The sequence below is a fragment of the Dasypus novemcinctus genome, chromosome 6 (assembly GCF_030445035.2).
Source record: "Dasypus novemcinctus isolate mDasNov1 chromosome 6, mDasNov1.1.hap2, whole genome shotgun sequence".
Classification (NCBI taxonomy): Eukaryota; Metazoa; Chordata; class Mammalia; order Cingulata; family Dasypodidae; genus Dasypus; species Dasypus novemcinctus.
This window is the reverse complement of record NC_080678.1, coordinates 78263143-78283657: the sequence shown is the minus strand read 5'-3', so window position 1 is coordinate 78283657 and position 20515 is coordinate 78263143. Positions and strand designations below refer to the sequence as shown.

Sequence of the window (20515 nt, the reverse complement as noted above, 5' to 3'; positions counted from 1 at the left end):
CTTATACTCTGCCAAATCAGGTCCCAGAAACCTTGACTTGGTTTACCGTTCTAGACTTAAAAGACATCTTTTTCTGTATTCCTCTCCATGCAGACACCCATTTCCTTTTTGCCTCTGAATGGCGGGAGTCCAACTCTAGGCCCCCAGCCCAGCTTACATGAGCTGTGTTGCCTCAAGGGTTCCGAGACAGCCCCCACATTTTGGGGGACACCTTAGCTGACCTCCACTTGCCACAGAGTGCCCTTTCACAGTACGTGGATGATCTGTTGCTTTGCAGTCCAATGAAGGAAGTTTCCGATGCCACCACCATTTTAGTCCTTAATTTCCTAGCTGATAGGGCTATAGGGTGTCAGCATCCAAGGCACAAATCTCTCAGCAGAAAGTCTACCATTTAAGGTTCCTTCTTACCCCAGGAGAAAGATCTCTCCCCAGAAAGAGTTCAAGCTAGTATCCCCTACCTCAAACAAAGAAGCGCTGAGGACTTTCCTAGGAATGGCTGGTTACTGTAGACTGTGGATACCTAAGTTTGGGGAAATGGCCCAGCCACTGTACAGCACTATTGCAGGAGCTGATAACCAACCCTTAGAGCGGGGAACAAGTCATGCTCTGAAAGAGGCCTTAGTTAGCCCTCCAGCCCCAGAATTCCTAACCTAAGCCAGCCTTTCTTTCCATATATAACTGAGAAAAAAGGAGTAGTTCTAGGAGTGTAAGTCTAAAACCTGGATGAAATTTCACAACCTGTAGCTTGTTTCTCTAAACCACTAGACAGTACAGCACAGGGATGGCCACCTTGCCTGAGAGCAGTGGTGGCAACAGCCCTTTTAACTGAAAAAGCCACCAAACTAACTTGGGGGCAAGCTCTCACAGTTTCCACCCCACACCAGGTAAAGGACGTGCTTGAGGCCAGGGGCCACCCGTGGCTCACAGGTCGCCAGTTAATTAAATACCAGGCTCAATTGCTAGAGACCCCTGAAGGGCAAATAAGGGTGTGTCAGACTCTTAACCCAGCCACCCTACTACCAGTAGAGGACCCAGAGTCAGATCCTGAAGGACCCCTTCTCTACTCCTTCCTTGAAACTCTTAACCAAAACTACTCTCAAGCAGGCCAGATTTAAAAGATGAGCCTCTTGTGAACAGACATTAAATGGTTCACAGATGGAAGCAGTTTTATTAAGGAAGGAATTTAAAAGGCAGGCTATGCAGTGGCTTCTCAATAAAACCATAGAGGCCAAGCTCTTCCCCCTGGCACTTCAGCCCAGAAAGCAGAGCTAATTGCCCTTACCCAAAGTTTAAAACTAGCAGCTGGGAAATGGACTAATATTTACATAGACTCTAAGTCTGCTTTCCTTGTCCTTCATGCTCACTCTGCTGTGTGGCAAGAACAAGGCTTGCTTACGAACAGTCACCTATTATGCATAGGCAAGAAATCTTAAATTTACTAGAAGTCATACAGTTGCCTCAAGAGATAGCAGTTATGTATTGTCCAGGGCATCAGAAAACAAACACTGGTATAGCAAGGGAAATGCTCAAACTGATGCAGCTGCTAAAGGGGCAGCACAAACCCAGGCCTCCCTCCTACCCCTTATTTCAACACCTGTACCAGTACTTGAAGTTCCACAATATACCCAGGATGAACAAACCAGGGCAGCTAGCCTGGGGTTCACCCTAGAGGCTGATGGGTGGCTTGTTAAGGATACTCAGGTCTACCTGCCAGGAGCAGTTCAATGGGAAGTCCTTCATGGACTTCACCAAGCCATTCAACTGGGGAGGGATGCCCTAACCAGCTTAGCCAAACGGGTTTTTGAAGGACAGAGCTTAGTGAAAACAGTCAAAGAAGTTACCAGGAGTTGCCCCCAGTGTGCAGTTTATAACTCAGACAACAGGAGGCTTAACCATCCTCCCCTTTTAAACCCCCCTGTCCAGAGGCAGGGATCATATCTGGGGGAGAACTGGCAAATAAACTTCACCCACATGCCATCTTGCCAGGGCTATAAGTATCTCTTAGTACTGGTAAAAACTTTCACTGTATGGGTGGAAGCGTTTCCCACCAGAAGAGAAAGGGCAACTGGAGTGGCTAAAGCTCTCATAAAGGAAACAGTTCCCAGGTTTGGCTTGCCTAAGTCCCTCCAAAATGATAATGGGCCAGCCTTTACTAGTAAAATAACCCAAGGTCTATCAACTGCCCTCGGAATTAAATATCATCTCCATAGTTCCTGGAGGCCCCAATCCTCAAGGAAGGCAGAGTTAACTGTACTTTAAAGCAAATTCGAGCTAAACTCTGCCAGGAAACTGCATCACCTTGGGTCACCAACTCACCCGTGGCCTTACTAAGGCTCCGTTTAACTCTAAAAACCCACTTCAGCTTCGCCACTTTGAAATGGTTTATGGACAGACTTTTCTTACCCAGGACCTCGTACCAGATCCAGAAATTCAAGAACTTACAAAATATTTTATCAGCCTAGGAAGAACTCAACAAATCATCCAGGAGCTTGGAAACAAAATTCTTCCTAGCCCCAACCATGAATTAGCTTTACCTAAAGTTACACCTGGAGACCAGGTTCTAATCAAAACCTGGCAAGAAAACAGGTCTCACTCTCAATTAGAGCCTAAATGGAAGAGACCTTATTCTGTGGTTTTAATCACTCCCACAGCTGTTAAATTAAAGGGATTGCCAGCTGGGTACATTTATCCCGAGTGAAGCCAGCTGTCCAAGGAAGTATTAACTCTCACCAGAAACACCTGACAGGTCATAGAGTGCCAGCCATTGGACGGTGTAAGATACCTCTTCAAGAAAAAAAGCCAAGTAGTGTCTGTGTCAAAGTCAGCTGTTCCCTCTAACTCTAGCCCAAATGCCTATTGCTAGGGGGAAAACAAACCAAACATCCCTTAAAGAAACCTTGTCTGTTTTCATTTCCTGGATCTTAACTAAAAAGGACAATACTTCCCATTCTACTGAAGAAAGAATATTCTTTCCCATCAGCTTTGGGAAAATGCACACTTTGCAGATACCTGACCTTTTCTACTTCAGTGGTCCAGTATCCTCTTAGTGGGATCATATATTCTCAAAATTCTAATCAAGTTTTTTTCTTCCAAGATCAACATCTTGTTAGCGAAGTATGGGGACTTCATGCAGCTTCATAGAGGATGCCAGATCTGTCTTCCTTCAATCGAGATAGAATAGCAGGGTTCTACACCTTGTCAGGGAATGCCTGTAACCAGCAGGAAGTAGCTACAAAAGAAAGATCATCTCCTTTCAACACCCCTTTAAGATTAAAGGTGTAAACTCCTGAGGGGGGCATGAAGCAGGCTAGTAAGATAAGGAATAGATGGATCTGGAACCTGGCAGAGAGTCCAAGTGGACCTCAGTAACCCCCAAGATGGCTGCTGGAAGACCCCCACCCCCAGGATTCTGCTATCCAGATCAAAGACTTCTTCTGGGAGCAAAGAAAAGCCCCAGATGTTCCCTAGGGACTTTATCATTGGGTCCTCACTAGGGGATTGATGGGTGGGGTAATCAATCAAAAAGCAAACATCTGGAATCCTTCCCCTGCCATTAGCAAAGGGGTGGAATAATTAATAGTTTATAAAGCAAACCGAGAGGACCGAGTAGGCTCACACCCTGCTCTCTTGCCTCTGGACACGTTCCTGCCCTCTGTGTACTGCTCTTGCCATTTTTCCTCTGCCACGTGACCACACAAGTAAACCTGGGCATTTATAATCTATAATGTGGAATTGTAGCCTGTAAATCAGCCCTCTTTATCCCTTTTCACCCCCTTCCTCTCTACCTGGGACCCCTGCTCTGTTATTTTCTCCCTTTTCTCTTCCCTCCCTACCTGAATAAATTACTGACCTAACTCCCCCGGCATGCTCTTGAAATTCCTTTCTGCAGCATAGCCAAGAACCTGGATAAAATCTGGTAACAGTTTCTCTCTTTCGTTTTGGGCTTTTATGCCCTTTCTCCCTTCCTGGTTGTATAGGAGGAGCTGACCATGTAGTTGGTCCTGTAAGTTGTGGAGGCTGAAGTTGCCTGAGTTGCCACACGTTCCAATGAAGCTTCTCCCACCTTTCTCCTTTGCCAGAGGTAGGGATAGAGCCACAGCTGTGTGTAATAATCTAAGTCATGCAGGCCAAGACCATCTGTAGTTTCCCAAAGTGATTCATGAAGCTTCATGCCCCTTCCTCCCTTGCCTGGGGTGGGGATGGAGCTACAGGTGTGGGCAGCAATCTATGCCATGTGGGTCCAAAATGACCACAGTTGCCCAGGAAGACTGATGTAGCATCCCCCCACCAGGGGTGGAGATGGTCCCTCTGGACTGCCCAACAATTCAATTCATGTTGTCTGAATGTTCCTGCAGTTGCCCTGAGAGGCTGAAGGAGTACTGTCCCTTCTGCCCTTTAGAATGTGGGAATGGAACCACCGACACCCAACAGTTCAGCCCACATAGGTCAAAGGTGCCTGCCATTGCCCAGAGAAGCTGAGGAAACACCAGTCCTCTCCTATTCTATTGAGTGGTGGGGATGGATCCATGGGCGCCGAACAGTTCAGTCTCTGTAGGCTGAGAGTACCTGCTGTTGTCTGGAGAGGTTGAGTATACACCAGCCCCCTTCTATCTTATTAGGAGGTAGGGTGGATCCACAGGTACCCACTAGTCCAGGCCATGCAGGCCAAAAGCATCTGTCTTTGCCCAGAAATGCAAGGAAACACAGCTTCCCTTCTATCTTACTTGGGAGCAGGGATGGAGTTATAGGTGTCCAACTATTCAGTCTGTGCCAGCTGAATGTACCTGCAGTTACCCAGAGAGGTTGGTGCAGGTTCTGCCAGCTTCCTCCCTGCCAGAGGTGGGGCTGGAGCCTAAGCTAGGCCTGCAGTCCAATCTGGGTGGAAAGAAGCCAGTCTCTACCATTATTGTGGTTTTCAATCAGCCCCTCTTCCTTTCATGCCAGAGGCAGAGTCAAAATGGCAGCTACTGGCCTCTTTCTGACTTGGACAGGTTTAAATGTTAACTGTTCTTGGGGTTATACTTTAGCCAGCCAAATTTACTAATCAGGATCTGAAGTTTGTGCCTACTGACTCTTCTTCCCCTGTTTTTGGTAAATGGAGCTTCCAATTCCAGCCATGGAATATCTCCCAAGGCAGCTTGTACCACCAGTGGAGTATGGGCACCAGCCTCTGTGGCAAGGAGTGCTCTACTCACAAATCTTCTCTGCACATGGGCAGTCTCCTCCCTCCATTCTTTCAAGGATGTTACAGGGTGTTCTTCTACTTTCTTGGAGCCCCCAAACAGGTGCTTTAGTTAGTTCTGGGTGATTACTAACTGCCTTGTAGCACATGCTGACTCTTGGAGCAAGTTACTCTGCTGCCATGTTGGTTGTTGGCAGGCTATTCTTTTTAATGTACACATTATTTTAGTACTTTACTGTAATTAGTTTCCTGGCTGCTAAAACAAATACAATACAAGGGGTTGACCTAACAACAGGAATTTATTGGCTCACAGTTTCAGAGGCTAGAAGGCTTGCTTTCTTCAGGTGTCAGTATCTTCACTCTGGCTAGCAGTTTTGGGGGTTCCTTGGCTCTTCCATCTCATGGCAATGCACATGATGGTGTCTTCTTTCTCTCCCAGGTTTTCCACTGACTTCCAAATTCTGTCTGCTCCCTATGGCTTCTCTCTGTGCCCTTCTCTAAAAGGCCTCTAGTAATAGGATTAATGCCCATCCCGATACAGTTGAGTCACAGCTTAACTGAAGTAACCTCATCAAAAGGTCCTATTTACAATGGGTTAACATCCATAGGAATGGATTAAGAACATATTTTTGGGGGTACATAACTCCTAGATACCACCAGTTATTATATGTATATAATTTTCTAAAAATTGAGATATAATTCACATACAAAATTTTTTTTAAGATTTATTTTTTCTCTCCCCTTCCTCTCCTCCCAGTTGTCTGCTCTCTGCGTCCATTTGCTGTGTGTTCTTCTGTGTATACTTATATTCTTGTCAGCAGCACTGGGACTCTGTGTCTCTTTGTGTTGCATCATCTTGCCGCACCACCTCTCCATGTGTGTGGTGCCACTCCTGGGCAGGCTGCTTGGCAGAGCACTTCTTGCATGCATCAGCACTGCGCATGGGCCAGCTCTCCACATGGGTCAGGAGGCCCTGGGGCTTTGAACCCTGGACCTCCCATGTGGTAGGTGGAAGCTCTATCAGTTGAGCCAAATCTACTTCCCCACATAAAAAAATTCACCCTTTTAAATAAAGTGTACAATTCAGTGATTTTTAGTATATTCTCAAGGTTTTGCTACCTATCTAATTCCAAAATATTTTTATGACTCTAAAAAGAAACCCCAAACCCATTTGCAATCACTCCCATTTTCCCCCCACTTCCACTCCTAGCAGCCACTAATCTACCTTCCGTGCTTAGATTTGCCTATTCTGGGACCTTTCATATAAATGGACTCATAGATGTATATAATTTCAAAATAATTAAAATAAATATTGTATTAGTCAGGGTTTTCTAAGGAAACAGAATCAGTAGAAGATATATCTCTCAATAGAATGAGATTTTATAAGAGTCTCTCTTGTGACCATGGGGATGCACAAGTCCAGGTTCAAACCAGGGTCTCTGATGAAAATCCAGTGAAGGTCCTTGATGAGTTTCCAGGAGACGTTGGCTGTCCAAAGACAAGCTGGGAAATTCTTCCTGAATGCTGAAGTCACTTCCCCTTTTTATTTATTTATTCATTTGTTTTTAATTTATTTTTCTCCACCCACCCCATTGTCTGCTCTCTGTGTCCGTTCGCTGTGTGTTCTTCTGTGTCCACTTGGATTCTTGTCAGCAGCACCAGGAATCTGAGTCTCTTTTTGTTGCATCATCTTGCTGCATCAGCTTTCTGTGTGTGGCGTCATACCTGGGTAGGCTGTGCTTTCTTTGCGCAGGGCGGCTCTCCTTACAGGACGCACTCCTTGGGCATGGGGCTCCCCTACGCGGGGGACACCCCTGCGTGGCACAGCACTCCTTGCACACATCAGCACTGCGTGTGGGCCAGCTCACCACACAGGTCAGGAGGCTCTGGGTTTGAACCCCGAACCTCCCAAGTGGTAGGCAGACACTCTATCTATTAAGCCAAATCCACTTCCTTCACTTCCCCTTTTAAGGCATTCAGCTGATTGGATAAAGGGTCATTCATTGCTGACAGCAATCTCCCTGACTGATGTAGATGTAATCAGCTATCTATGCATAAACTTATGGGTGACTAAAGTCCATAAATGCCCTTGAATTACAATTAGCCCAGTGCTTACTTGACCAAACAACTGGGCACAATTACCTGGATAAGTTGACGCATTAGCCTAACCATCACACATACATTCAGGGATGTGTCCACAAAACTTTTTATCAGTGGGGTGCACAACCAAAAAGGTTTGGAGGCCCTGACTAAAAGCATAAAGCTTTCCTGGTTTTGTCCTCTCCAGCTTGCTCTGCAAATACCCTGATAGATACTCCATCAGCCTATACTAATGAAAGTCCAATAACTGACAAAGCAAAACACTAAATGTAATTGACATTTTGCTTTGTAATTTATGATTTGTTTATATTTAAAAAAGTGTTCTCCTAATTATGCCAGAGAGGTTAACAGACAGTTAAACTAGCCATGTAGCCTGGAACTAAGGTTCTCATCCCTGCTCTGCCACTTACTGAATGACCCTGAGCCCAGATTTTCTTACCGATAAAATGGGCATAATAATAGCATCTGTTTCACAGGAGAGAATTATCAAGTTCTTCTCCTTTTGTATTAGAATTTGACCTTAAGTTAACTCTCCAGCTCTGCTCCCCTTGTTACCTGATAAGGATTGTATGCCATGCAAATTACTGGCCAAATGCCTTAGGATAAAAATAACCCCTCCTTAGGTCATTGCTTCTGGATTGAGAGAACTATAAGTACCTGGTGGCAACTCATACCTGTCAACGTAGCATGCAGGAAGATATCCCTGTGGAGCCGTTACAAGAGATATTAGGGACAGGGGCGTAAGCCAGGGGATTCTACACTGCCCAGTGAGATCTTGTCTTACCCCATCTGAGCTGTTCTGCTGTGTGGGCTGCTGCACAGACTCCCTCAGGAAAGGAGAACCTGACATTTCCCTGCCGGCAAACTCCTAGGCAGATGGGGCCATGCATGGCCTGTGGCTGTCGAGTGAATGGGAAGGTTTAGTAGAACCCAGGATGTTGCAGAGTAAATGATGCATAGTTGTGGCACATGGTAGGTACTTAATAGCAATCATCACTATTGTTGGAAACGGACTTTGGCCCAGTGGTTAGGGCGTCCACCTACCATATGGGAGGTCTGTGGTTCAAACCCCGGGCCTCCTTGACCCGTGTGGAGCTGGCCATGTGCAGCGCTGATGCGCGCAAGGAGTGCCGTGCCACACAAGGGTGTCCCCCGCGTGGGCAAGGAGTGCGCCCGTGAGGAAAAGCCGCCCAGCGTGAAAAGAAAGAGCAGCCTGCCCAGGAATGGCGCCGCCCACACTTCCCGTGCCGCTGACGACAACAGAAGCGGACAAAGAAACAAGACGCAGCGAATAGACAACCAGGGGAGGGGGGGAAATTAAATAAATAAATAAATCTTTAAAAAAAAAATCATCACTATTGTTAATATAGCTAGTTGGGTTTGTTTTATTTTATTTACACTTACCAAATGATAGTGGGCAAGAGATTATTCTAACCCCGAGAAATCCACATGTAGCCCCATCATGAAAAACACTTCTCTGTAATTCTCAAAGGAGAAATTATACAAGTGTCCAATTCAACAAGAATTTAGTTGGCTCTGACTATGTGCCAAATACACAAGCTCTTAGCAGCACCACAGCAGTAAAGATGGACATAGTACCTGCCCTTGTAGAGCTTATGAAAATAAAGAACAATTAGAATGCATTGTTAAGGGGGAAGAGTGCTACTATATTTTGAACCATATTCTGTGGGTTTGAGAAGGCTTCTCAAAGAACACCTGCCTTTGACCTATGGCACAGAATTCCAGGTTGGAGAGGACTGGAGCCTCTCACCCACCTTCTGGCGGTGCTCACTGTACCTGTGTACCTCATTTCCTTTCTCTGTCCATGTCCTCAGGGAGTCCCACCCCACAGTGATTAGGGGCTTGGCCAAGAGACTCGCTTTAGTGTTAAGACAACAGCAAATATGTTCCAAGAAGAAACTTGAAAAGTGCTTACGGATGGGGTCTTACTCTCTCTTGCTGGCGACCCCCTGCCCTGGGGCCATGTGAAGTAGCCTGGGCTAACCTGCTGTGATGAGAGGCCAAATGGGGCAGAAACAAGCCATCCCAGCTGAGCACCCCGGGCCAGCCCACCCCCAGCCACCTGGGAGCCACCTGCAGGCACAGGACAGCCCAGCTGAGATCAGCCCAGCCTGGCTCAGACCAGCTGGACCATCAGGTGGACTCAGCCCAAATTGCTGAAACAGAATTTTGAGCTTATTGTTTTAAGCCACTAAATTCAGGGTGTTTTTTTTAACATAACACTAGATAACTGTGCCCGAAGGAGCTGGTCCCTGCTATCAAGAAGCAGGCTGGGGAAGTGAGTTTGACTCAATGGATAGAGTGCCCGCCTACCACATGGGAGGTCCAGGGTTCAAACCCAGGGCCTCCTGACCCATGTGGAGAGCTGGCCCACGCGCAGTGCTGATGTGCGCAAGGAGTGTCCTGACACGCAGGGGTGTCCTCCGTGTAGGGGAGCCCCACGCTCAAGGTCTGTACCCCGTAAGGAGAGCCACCATGTATGAAAAAAGCACAGCCTGCCCAGAAGTGGGGCTGCACACACGGAGAGCTGACACAGCAAGATGAAGCAACAAAAAGAGACACAGATTCCCCGTGCCGCTGACAAGACTCCAAGTGGACAAAGAAGAACACACAGTGAATGGACACAGAGAGCAGACAATGGGGGGCGGGGGGAAGGAAATAAATAAATAATAAATCTTTAAAAGAAAAAAAAAAAGAAGCAGGCTGGAGTAGAAGAGCGCTGGACAAGTAGTCAGAATTGCTGCTCTGGTCCTGGGTCCACCGCCTACTAGACAATCTCAGCAAAGACCCTGAACCCCGCCAAACCTCAGGTGTCATCAGATAACGATCCCTCTCCTTCTACCTCGTTGCAAAGATCCAACACAGCCAGTTGGATCCCTCAAGGAAGGTATTAGGATGCTCCAAGGGAAGGGGAGATGGGCTGGATGAAAGCTAGCACAAAAGAGACTTCGTTGCCCAGGAACTACTAACAATGCCACAGTAAGAAAGAGATTGCACTCACAGGGCAACATCTACACATCACGCTTCTTAACAACTTTCCTCATTTCAGCCTGATAACCCCATTAAGAGGGGGATAGTACTTCCTATTTTAATGGATGAGGATGCTGACATTCGGGGGGCTGTGACTGACTCAGTGCCACACCACAGCACTGGGGGGACAGCCTGGGCGCAGAGCTCACAGACTCCAGTGCCCGTATTTCTTCCACTTCACTGTGAGAGTCTGTATCCTGTCGTCCACCCCCCCCCCCTTCCTCTTCAGCCCCCAGAAAGCCCCGCCTCCCCAAGGAGAGCCCGCAAGGGCTGAGCCGGCCCCTTGCATTCAGAGCAGTTCATCGGCATGTTCCACCATGCGCTCTGGGCTTCCTGTCCAAGACCCGGGCAGCAACTCGTGTCTAGTGCGGGCGCTGCTCTGCATCACCAAAGCAACCTTACAGAGAATGGATGTTACACCTTTCCCATTTGTACTGATTTCTTAAAAGTCCCCATGGGTCAGTACTGTGACAGCGAAGATAATGCTGAGGGCCACCCCCCTTCTTCCTGGCTTCCGATCTGCTGTTACCCAGGAGACGGTAGTGGAGGGAAGAAAGGAAGCCTAGGGATTGGCCCAGGGCCCTTGCTTTTTGTCAAGAGGCTGCTTGGTCTAGAATTTGCGCGGAAATCCATGACGCTTTCGCTTGCACCTCATAGAGCCGGTACCTCCCGCATGCACAGCCTACTTCGCACTGGAGGCCGTGTTCCCACCACTCCAACTGGGAGCGCAGGGGTTCTGACAATGCTCGATTTCATCTGAGTCCTGCGATGCTGGAAAACAGGGAAGGTTAAGGAAGCCCCCAACCTTTGTATTCTGGAAAACAGAGTCCTGCAAAGAATGCTCCTCCCCATGGATGCCCCTGGTTTACCCATGACAAGGCCAGACGCGGGCCCTCCACATTCCTATTGCCTGTCTCATAAGTGACTAGCAGAACTTTTGTCCCATTGATAAATTTGAACAAAATGCTTGTTAACCAAACTTTGGCTAAGTTCCTTCCTCCAGACTTCTAGAACTTTAAGGATGCTTCAGAATTTAGGCTGCTTCAGCATAAAATGTTCTCAAAGCTATCTGGTCATGCCCACCTTTCATCCCATTTTCCCACACTCCTTTCTTTTTTCTTCTCTATAAAGGAAAACCCCTTTTTCCTAATACTTGAGACACTTGCACACCTGAAGGTCAGAGCTTTCTCCCTATTGCCATGGTCCCCTCCCTCAATTGCAGCAGAACTTTCCCCAACAATAAGCCTTTTGAATACAATCTGAGTTAGTCAGCCAAAGAGGTGCTGATGCAAAGTACCAGAAATCTGTTGGTTTTTATAAAGGGTATTTATTTGGGGTAAAAGCTTACATTTATAGGGCCCTACAGAGTCCAACTCAAGGTATCATAAAAGGTATTTTCTCACCAAAGTCTGTTGCCACGTATTGAAGCAAGATGGTTACCAATCTCTGCCAGAGCTCAGCCTCCTCTTCCTTTTAAGGCTCCACGGGCCCCGCTTCTTCTGATCTCAGCTGTAGGCTGGAGGGCTAGTTTCTTTCTGGGCCTTCTCAGCTGCTCAGGTCCCTGGTCTCTTCAGCTGCAAACTATCAGCTCTCCCTGGGGCTTTAGCTGTTTGAGCCTTCTCCTTTCTGGCAGGACTGAAATGACCAAATTCTCTCCTCTTCTGTGTCTTTGGAGCTCTCTTTCTTCCTGTGCCCTCTTCTGTATATCCTCTTGAGTGTCAGTTTCTATCAGCCCACCAAGGGGGCAGAGACTCAACCCTGAATCACAACCTTCTGATGTGGTAGAATCAAAGCCCTAATCTAATCAAGTAAACATAAAACCTTTGAATTTAATACAAAGGGCATCATGCCCAGAGGAACAGATCAGTTTATAAACATAATATCTTTTTTGGAATTCAAAAATAATATCAAACTGTTACAAAGTCTTTCCTTAAAAAGTTCAATTTGTTTATAATTTGATGGTTTTCCAGGAAGTCTAAAACCATGCTCCTCCTTCCCTCCTGGGAATCCATAGCATTAGTGTAAAACAAGTGGGGCCTTTCTCGAAAACCTGTCATGGTTTCTATCACATACGATTTAAAATTAGATGCTTTAATTTGTGTAATTTACCTAATTTAGGGATCCTAATAGCCAAGCTTTTTTAGGATGTACTGGGGATTGAACCTAGGACCTCGTACACGGGAAGCAGGTGTTCAACCACTTGAGCTACATCTGCTCTACCCCGGCATTTTATTTTTATTTCTCCCCCGCCCATTGTTTGTGCTTGCTGTCTGCTCTCTGTATCCATTCGCTGTGTGTTCTGCTGTGTCTGCTTGTCTTTTCTTCTTGTCTTTCTCTTTAGGAGGCACCAGGAACCAATCCTGGGATCTTCTGGAGTGGAAGAGAGGCACTCAATCACTTGCGCCACCTCAGCAACCTGGTCTGCTGCATCTCTTATTGTCTCTCCTCTGTGTCTCTCTTTGTTGCATCAACTTGCTGTACCAGTTCTCCATGCAGGCCAGTGCTCTGCATGGGCCAGCACTCCGCACGGGCCGGCTCTCCGCGTGGGCCAGCTTGCCTTCACCAGGAGGCCCCAGGGACCACACCCAGGTCCTCCCATATGGTAGACAGAAGCCTGCCCTATCACTTGAGCTACATCCGCTTCCCTTAAACTACTCTTTTGGAGATAATTATAAACAATATTTATTGGGTGCTTACCATCTCTGCTCAAAATAATTTACAGGCATTAATTCATACAAACCTGATAGTAGGTACTATTACTCGCATTTTATAGATGAGGCCCAAGAAGCTAAGTAACTTGCCCAAGGTCATACAGCTGGTAAGCAACAAGATCGAGGTTTGAAATCAGGCTGGCCTTGGGTCCTGTGCTCTTTTTATTTATTTTTTATTTCTCTACACGTTTTATTTAGATATATATATTTTTTTGCTTCTGTGCTCTTAACCACTGTACTAAAGTAGGTTAGCATACTGAAAGGGGGAAGGCGGCTAGCCCGGCAGACAATATGGCCAACAGACAACATGGCTGAGAGACCGCACGGCCATGAGACCTGGCCAGGAAACCTCCTGAGAAGAAGGCTGGGATCTGGCCATGAGAGTCTCATTTGGAACAAGATAGAAAGCCTTGGATATCACCAAGGGGCCTCATCATTGTGTCCCCTGGTGATCTGACGGTAGGTAATCAACCAGAACAGCAAATCGCTGGGGCCCCTCCCACAAACATTAGCAAATTAGCAAGGGGAGGAATAATTAATAGCTTAAAAGGTGACCACACAAGCCAAATCTTACGCTCTCTGCCTAGAAGAGCCAGCATCAAATCTCAGTGCATATTTCCGTCCTTCTCTTCCATTTCTCAGCAGCTCTGTTCCTTTCTCCCATGTCTCAATAAATTCTTTTTACTGGTCTAACTAAACTGGCATGTTCTTAAATTCTTTCATGTAGTGTAGCCAAGAACCTAGAGGAATCCAGGACTTCCCAGGTTTCAGTTCTACACTGTCTTTCAACAGCACGGTGTCAACTCAGACACTGATGTTAAAAGAGAAGGGGGAAAGGGCACACAGAAAAGAGGCATTTTGCAATTTGTCAAGCTACAATGAATATCAGCATATCATTGCCTTTTTTTAGAAAAAGCACATTATATAGGGAGCAGATGTGGCTCAAGCAGTTGAACACCTGCTTCTCACATGGGAGGTCCCAGGTTCGGTTCCCAGTGCCTCCTAAAGAAGATGAACAGACAGAGAGCAGACACAATGAGCAAACAGCGAGCAGACAATGAGCAAAAACAGAGAGCAGACAGATGAGGGAGCCATCTGGTAGGGACAAAAATCACGTTATAGATGGCATTAGCCCAATCACTTGAAACAAAAAGACCCAACTGTAGTGAGTTTGGGTCCAGTTACAAATTACTGTGTAACACATAGAATATGTTTGTGCCTCTCTGGGTCTCATCAGTAAAATAAGTGGATTTAAACTCCAGGATCTACCTTTTGAAATCCTGATTCTTTGATATCTCTTTATTCTTATTTTATAGAACAGGGCAGGAAGCTAGTTGATGCAAAAGGTCAGAGAAGCTGCTATTTCTGGACTACCTTTTAGTTATTAGTATTTCTATTTATCAGGAGTGGGCACTCACTGTTTGGTATTTTATTTGCAATAAACTGATCTCCAAAGATTTCCTTTCGAAAAGCCCCCCTCCCCACTGATTTTTACATTTTTCACTGTTTTACTAAATATTGAATGTTCTTTGACAATATTGGTGCTCATGTGATTGGGGGGGGCACAAAAACAAAATGAATGTCATAACATCAGAAAGTTTGTTTAAAACTCACAGATCAAATGTGTCTCAATGAATTTTTTTTCATTTGGATTTCAAACAATGATAGGATTGCCATTTTAATATACGTCACTGGAAATCTGCTTATTTGTGAATAGCCTATTGCTCATTTAGAAAAATACACCAGTGAGCAAAGTTTTTCTATTGTATTTTCAGGGGAAAAAAAAGGTCAGAGAGGGTCTGGATCCCTGGGAAGTGAGACCTGCACCCCAACCCACCCACCCCATCCACTTGCCTTGTGATGGCTTGAAATGCCCCTGCTGGCTCCTCACTTGTGCTCACTTTCATTTTTCCAAAAGGACAACATTTGCTGTCCTTGCTTCCCAACTGTAGATTCTTGGCACAAAGCAGGTGTGGGTGGGTGCTCTGGCTCTTTTCTTCCTATGAACAATGCTCTGGGCAACAGTCCTTTAGTTAGTTGAAGCCCTGAGAACAGAAAGGCACAAAAGATGCATTTGTCATAAAATTGGGAGTCACCACAGGGCCTGCAGGGGGAGGGCCTGTGCCAGTATCCCCTGGAAAGAAGGGAACTGGTCTCCTTTCCAGTGAAAAGAACTTTATCGTGGGCACTTCAATGGCCCTGGCATTTGGACAGTGCTTTATGGCTACGAAATTCTTTGTCCCCCTGGAACCTCACAGAAACCTTGGGCACAGGGGTGTGAATGGTGAAAATGAATGAAGACAAGGATGATGATAGATGGTGATAATGAGGGCAGCTCACATGTGCCAGGTGCCGTGCCTTGAGTTTCCCACGCATTGACTCTTGGAAGCTTTGCAACAGCATTAGGAAGTAGAAACTATTTTAGGTATGGGGAAGAGAAAGCTTAGAGTTAAGTCACATGCTCATGGAAATGCATGGCTGAGTCGGGCTTCCAACTCAGGCATCTCCAGCCCTCGTGCTTTTACCTCTATTTTATAAGTATAGGAGCTGAGACTTGGAGCTAGTAGGTAGTTCAGATCTAGTAAAACCAACTCAAGTTTAAGAATCTGTGTTAACCCAAAGCAATTTATAGATGCAATGTAATCCCAATCAAAATTCCAACAGATTCCTTTGCAGAAATGGAAAAGCCAAGATTTAAAAACTTGTTACAAAGCTACAGTAATCAAAACAGCATGGAACTGGCACAAGGACAGACATATAGACCAAGGGAATCAAATTGAGAGTTCAACTCAAGACTTCCCCATTTATGATAAGACTTCACATCTATGGCCAATTTATTTATTTATTTTTAAATTTCTCTCCCCTTCCCCGCCCCCCCTCCCAGTTGTCTGCTATCTGTATCCATTCACTGTGTATTCTTCTCTGTCTGCTTGTATTCTTGTCAGCGGCACCCGGAATCTGTGTCTCGTTTTGTTGCGTCATCTTGCTGCGTCAGCTCTCCATGTGTGCAGCTCTACTTCTGGGCAGGCTGCACTTTTTTCGCACTGGGCTGCTATCCTTACGGGGCACACTCCTCATGCGTGGGACTCCCCTACACGAGGGACACCCCTGCGTGCCACGGCACCCCTTGCATGCATCAGCACTGTGCGTGGGCCAGCTCATCACACAGGTCAGGAGGCCCCGGGTTTGAAACTTGGGCCTCCCATGTGGTAGGCAGATGCCCTATCAGTTGGGCCAAATGGGCTTCCCTATGGCCAATTTATTTTGACAGGAGTGCCAAGTCCACTCGATGGGGAAAAAACTGATCCTTCAACAAATGGTCCTTGGAAACTGGAAATCCATATGCAAAGGAGTGAAGGTGGACCCCTTCATCACACCATATATAAAAGTTAACTCAAAATGGATCAAAGTTCTAAATATAAAAACCAAAGCTATGAAACTCCTAGAAGAAAATGTAGGGAAACATCTTAAGGACCTTGTATTAGACAATGATTTCTTAGACTTTATACCAAATGCACACACAACAAAAGAGAAAATAGATAAATGGGACTTCATAAAAATTTAAAACTTCTCTGCATCAAAGGACTTCATAAGAAAGTAAAAAGGGAACAGATGTGGCTCAAGCGCCTGCTTCTCACATGGGAGGACCCAGGTTTGGTTTCTGGTGCTTCTAAAAACAAAAATACAAACAAGCAAAACAAACAAAAAACCAACTTAGGGTAAGTGATGTGACTAGGTGGTTGAGCACCAGCTCCTCATATACAAGGTCAGGGGTTCAATCCCCAGCCCTGGTACCTAAAAAATAATTACAAATTAAAAAAAAAAAGTAAAAAGACAACCCACAAAATGGGAGAAAATATTTGGAAACCATAAATCTGATAAGATTTTAATATACAGAATATATTAAGAACTCCTAAAACACATCTACAAAAATAACCCAATGAAATAATGGGCAAAGGACTTGAATAGGTGTTTCTCCAAAGAGGATACACAAATGGCTAATAAAAAATGCTCAACATCATTAGCCATTAGGGACATGCAAATCAAAACCATGAGATACCACTTCATACCTACTGGAATGGATACTATTAAAAAATGTGGAAAATACAAGTGTTGGAGAGGTTGTGGTAAAATAGGACCACTCGTACATTGTTGGTGAGAATGTAAAATTGTATAACTGCAATGAAGAATAGTTTGGTGGTTCCTCAGAAAGTTCGGTATAGAATTACCACATGACCCAGTAATACTACTGCTAGGTATATACCTAAAAGAATTGAAAGCAGGGGCTTGAACAGGCATTTGTCTTCTGATATTCATAGCAGCATTATTCACAGTTGCCAAAAGGTGGAAGCAACCCTGGTGTCCATCAATGGATGAATGGATCAATAAAATGTGGTATATACATACAATAGAATACTATTCAACTATAAAAGGGAATGAAGTTCTGATGCATGTTACAACATGGATGAACCTTGAAGACATCACGTTGAGTAAAATATGCCAGACACAAAAGGACAAATATATGCGCTCACTTATATGAAATAATTAGTATGTGCAAATTCAGAGTCAGAAACTAAAATACAAATTACCACGAGCCAGGGTCGGGGTAAGAAATGGGATGTTAATGACTGTATTAGTCAGCCAAAGGAGTGCTGGTGCAAAATACCAAAGATTGGTTGGTTTTTATAAAGGGTATTTATTTGGGGTTAGTTGCTTTCAGATACCAGGACATAAGCGTACGTAAGTTATTTCCCTCACAAAGTCTACTTTCATGTGTTGGAGCAAGATGGTTGCCGATGGCTACGAGGGTTCAGGCTTCCTGGATTCCTCCCTTCCAGAGTCTTGCTTCTCTCTGGGTTCAGGGTTCTTCTCTTCCCAGGACCTGCTTCTTCCTGGGCTCAGGGTTCCTCTCTTCCTGGGGCTGGATTCTCTTCCCTCTATGTACTTACTTCCCAGGGCTCCAGCCTAAGGCTTCAGCATCAGACTCCAACATCAAAAACCCTCAACTCTGTCCTTTGCCGTGCCTTTTATCTGTGAGTCCCCACCCACCGAGGGGTGGGAACTTAATGCCCTAATGACCCAATCAAAGCCTAATTATAACTTAATCATGCACAGGTACAGACCAGATTACAAACATAATCCAATATCTATTTTTGGAATTCATAACCATATCAAACTGCTACAATAATTGGTATATGGAGATTCTGTTTGGGGTGCTGGAAATGATGGTGGTAATAGTGGCACAATATTGTTAATGTAATTAAATGTCATTGAATATCCGAAAATGGTTAAAATGGGAAGTTAGGTTGTATATGTTTCCAGAATGAAATTTCTATAAAAAAATCACCCATAGACTGTACAACAGGAATGAATGCTAATGTAAACTACAGAGTATAACTAATAGTATAAATATAACAATGTTTCATCAATTGCAGCAAAGATAACACACTAAGGCAAAATGTTAGTAATCAGGAAAACTGTGTGTGAGGAGGGGTGGTATATGGGAACTACTTCCTGCATGACTTTTCTGTAAACCTATAAACGCTCTAATAAGAAAGACAGAAAGAAAAAGAAAAAAAGAAAGAGAGAAAAAGAGGGAGGGATGGAGGAAAAAGCGAAAGAATCTGTGGTAAAAAAAAAAAAAAAGATGTCCATATTCAGCCATAAACAGGAATGAAGTAATGTAATTAACACCATCAAATTGTATACTTGAAAGTGGTTAAAATGGGAAATGTGTTATATATGTGTTTCCACAATAAAAAGAAAATTTTAAAGAGTTAAAATAGCACATTTTATGGCATATTATGCTACCACAATTTTTAAAAGAAGGGAAGGAGGGAAGGAGGAGGGAGGAAGGAAGGAAAGAAAGAGAGAAAGGTCCAGGTTGGTGGAAGAAATCGAGAAGAGCCCCCTCTGGCTGGTGCCAGGCTGGCCAGGTGCAGCGTCGCTGAGTCCTGGTTACCGTGTGAACGTGGACGTGGTCCTTCTGCTCGCTAGACTTCCGTTTTGACACCTGTAACACGGGGATCACCCTACCTGCCTTGCGCAGTCCCTGCGGGGGTCAGAAACGCTGTCCTGACGCCTCTGGCCTAGCAGCAGGACCAGAAGGCAAGCCCAGGAAGCTGGAGCTCACTCCCCAGGCACAGGGCGGGTCGCTGCTCTCTCCCCCAGGCCTGGCGTTGTGTATTTCAAAAGATCGTTTTCCTCGTATGTGGAGTCAACAAGCAGGTGTGACTGTGTAACCACTGTTGTAGCCAGGTAGCCCATTTCCCCTAGGAACAGTCTCCCTGTAGATCGTAACTGCTGACTATTATAGTGGATGTTATTTTAGTTTGCTTTCTTTCCTTTAATTCCTATCCCGTATCAATTGAACTATTAATGAACTGTGTACATATTGCCCCGCTAGACTTGGTCAGTTCTTAATGGCCCTCTTGTTCAGCTCAGTTCAGTTCCTTTACTTGAGATCGTAAGTTAATTAAATGATTTAGGACTCTGCCATAACCTGGGACCCATGCTTCCGGCAGCTGGCTTTTGTCAATCCACAAGAGCAGCCTCTGGGGCCTGCCCTCACTCACTTCCAATGAAACAAAGCAATCGCTGTCTCCCAACATCCCAGTGTCACCAACCCCACCTCCCTTTGTTTGAGTTTCATAAAAGGCTCAAAGTTCTCCAATGTGGGGAGACAGATCTGAGGCTGAGGCCTCCTGTTCTCCTTACACAGTACTGTGCATTAAAGCTCTTTCTCTTCCAAACCCTGGTGTCACAGGTTGGTTTTGGCATGCACCAGGCAGCGAAAAGACCCTGGCTTTTCATCCCAGTCTGTGGCCCCAAGCAAGTTGCTGAACCTCTCTTGCTCTGTTTTCCTGGAGATACACGGAGTCGGAAACACATAACCACGAAGCCCTTGGCTGCAAGATGAGGTGAGGTTCAGCGGCTGGTAGACACGACCAGCCAAAAATCAAATGACTGTCCCAGGCCTCCTCCTTCCATCCTCCTCCCTGTGTGAGGAGCTGCTTTGGGGACAGACGCCTCTGTCCACTCACCTTCCTTTATTGTGCACAATCCCCACCCAACCTTCTCACCTCCTTCCTACTATTTTTAAATGCAGGCCTCATGGAGCTTAACAGTCTCTAAGTTAGAGAGATATTAATTAAGGAATTACAAAATTACAATTACAAACTATGAATTGGAGTAACTACCACAAAGGAGAAGCACAAGGACCCACAGAATCAAATACAGCCTGGGGGATCATGGGAGGAAAGGACTTTGGAGCTGCACATTGCCCTGGTGCGGGTTTTCTTTTGAGGCCCCCGAGGCAGGGAACAGGGGCCCTTAAAGGAGAAGGAGGACAGCATGCCCTACTACGTATTAATCCCCACCCCCTCCGTATTTGGGATTTATTGAGAATGGTCTCTAGATCAATGATTCCCAAAGTAGGCCCTGGAGAACATCAGCATTACCTGAGAACTTA

The 20515-nt window shown here is 45.5% G+C and overlaps 1 protein-coding gene across 1 annotated transcript in view; it reads right to left on the bottom strand.

Annotated features, from left to right (window-relative positions):
- The window catches only part of HK1 (hexokinase 1), a 157399-nt gene extending 142310 nt beyond the window's left edge, over positions 1 to 15089 (bottom strand). The window contains exon 1 of the mRNA XM_058298948.2: positions 14899 to 15089. The gene's annotated coding sequence lies outside the window, so the exon portion shown is untranslated. The remainder of the gene's footprint in view (positions 1 to 14898) is intronic.
- Positions 15090 to 20515: the final 5426 nt, after the last annotated feature.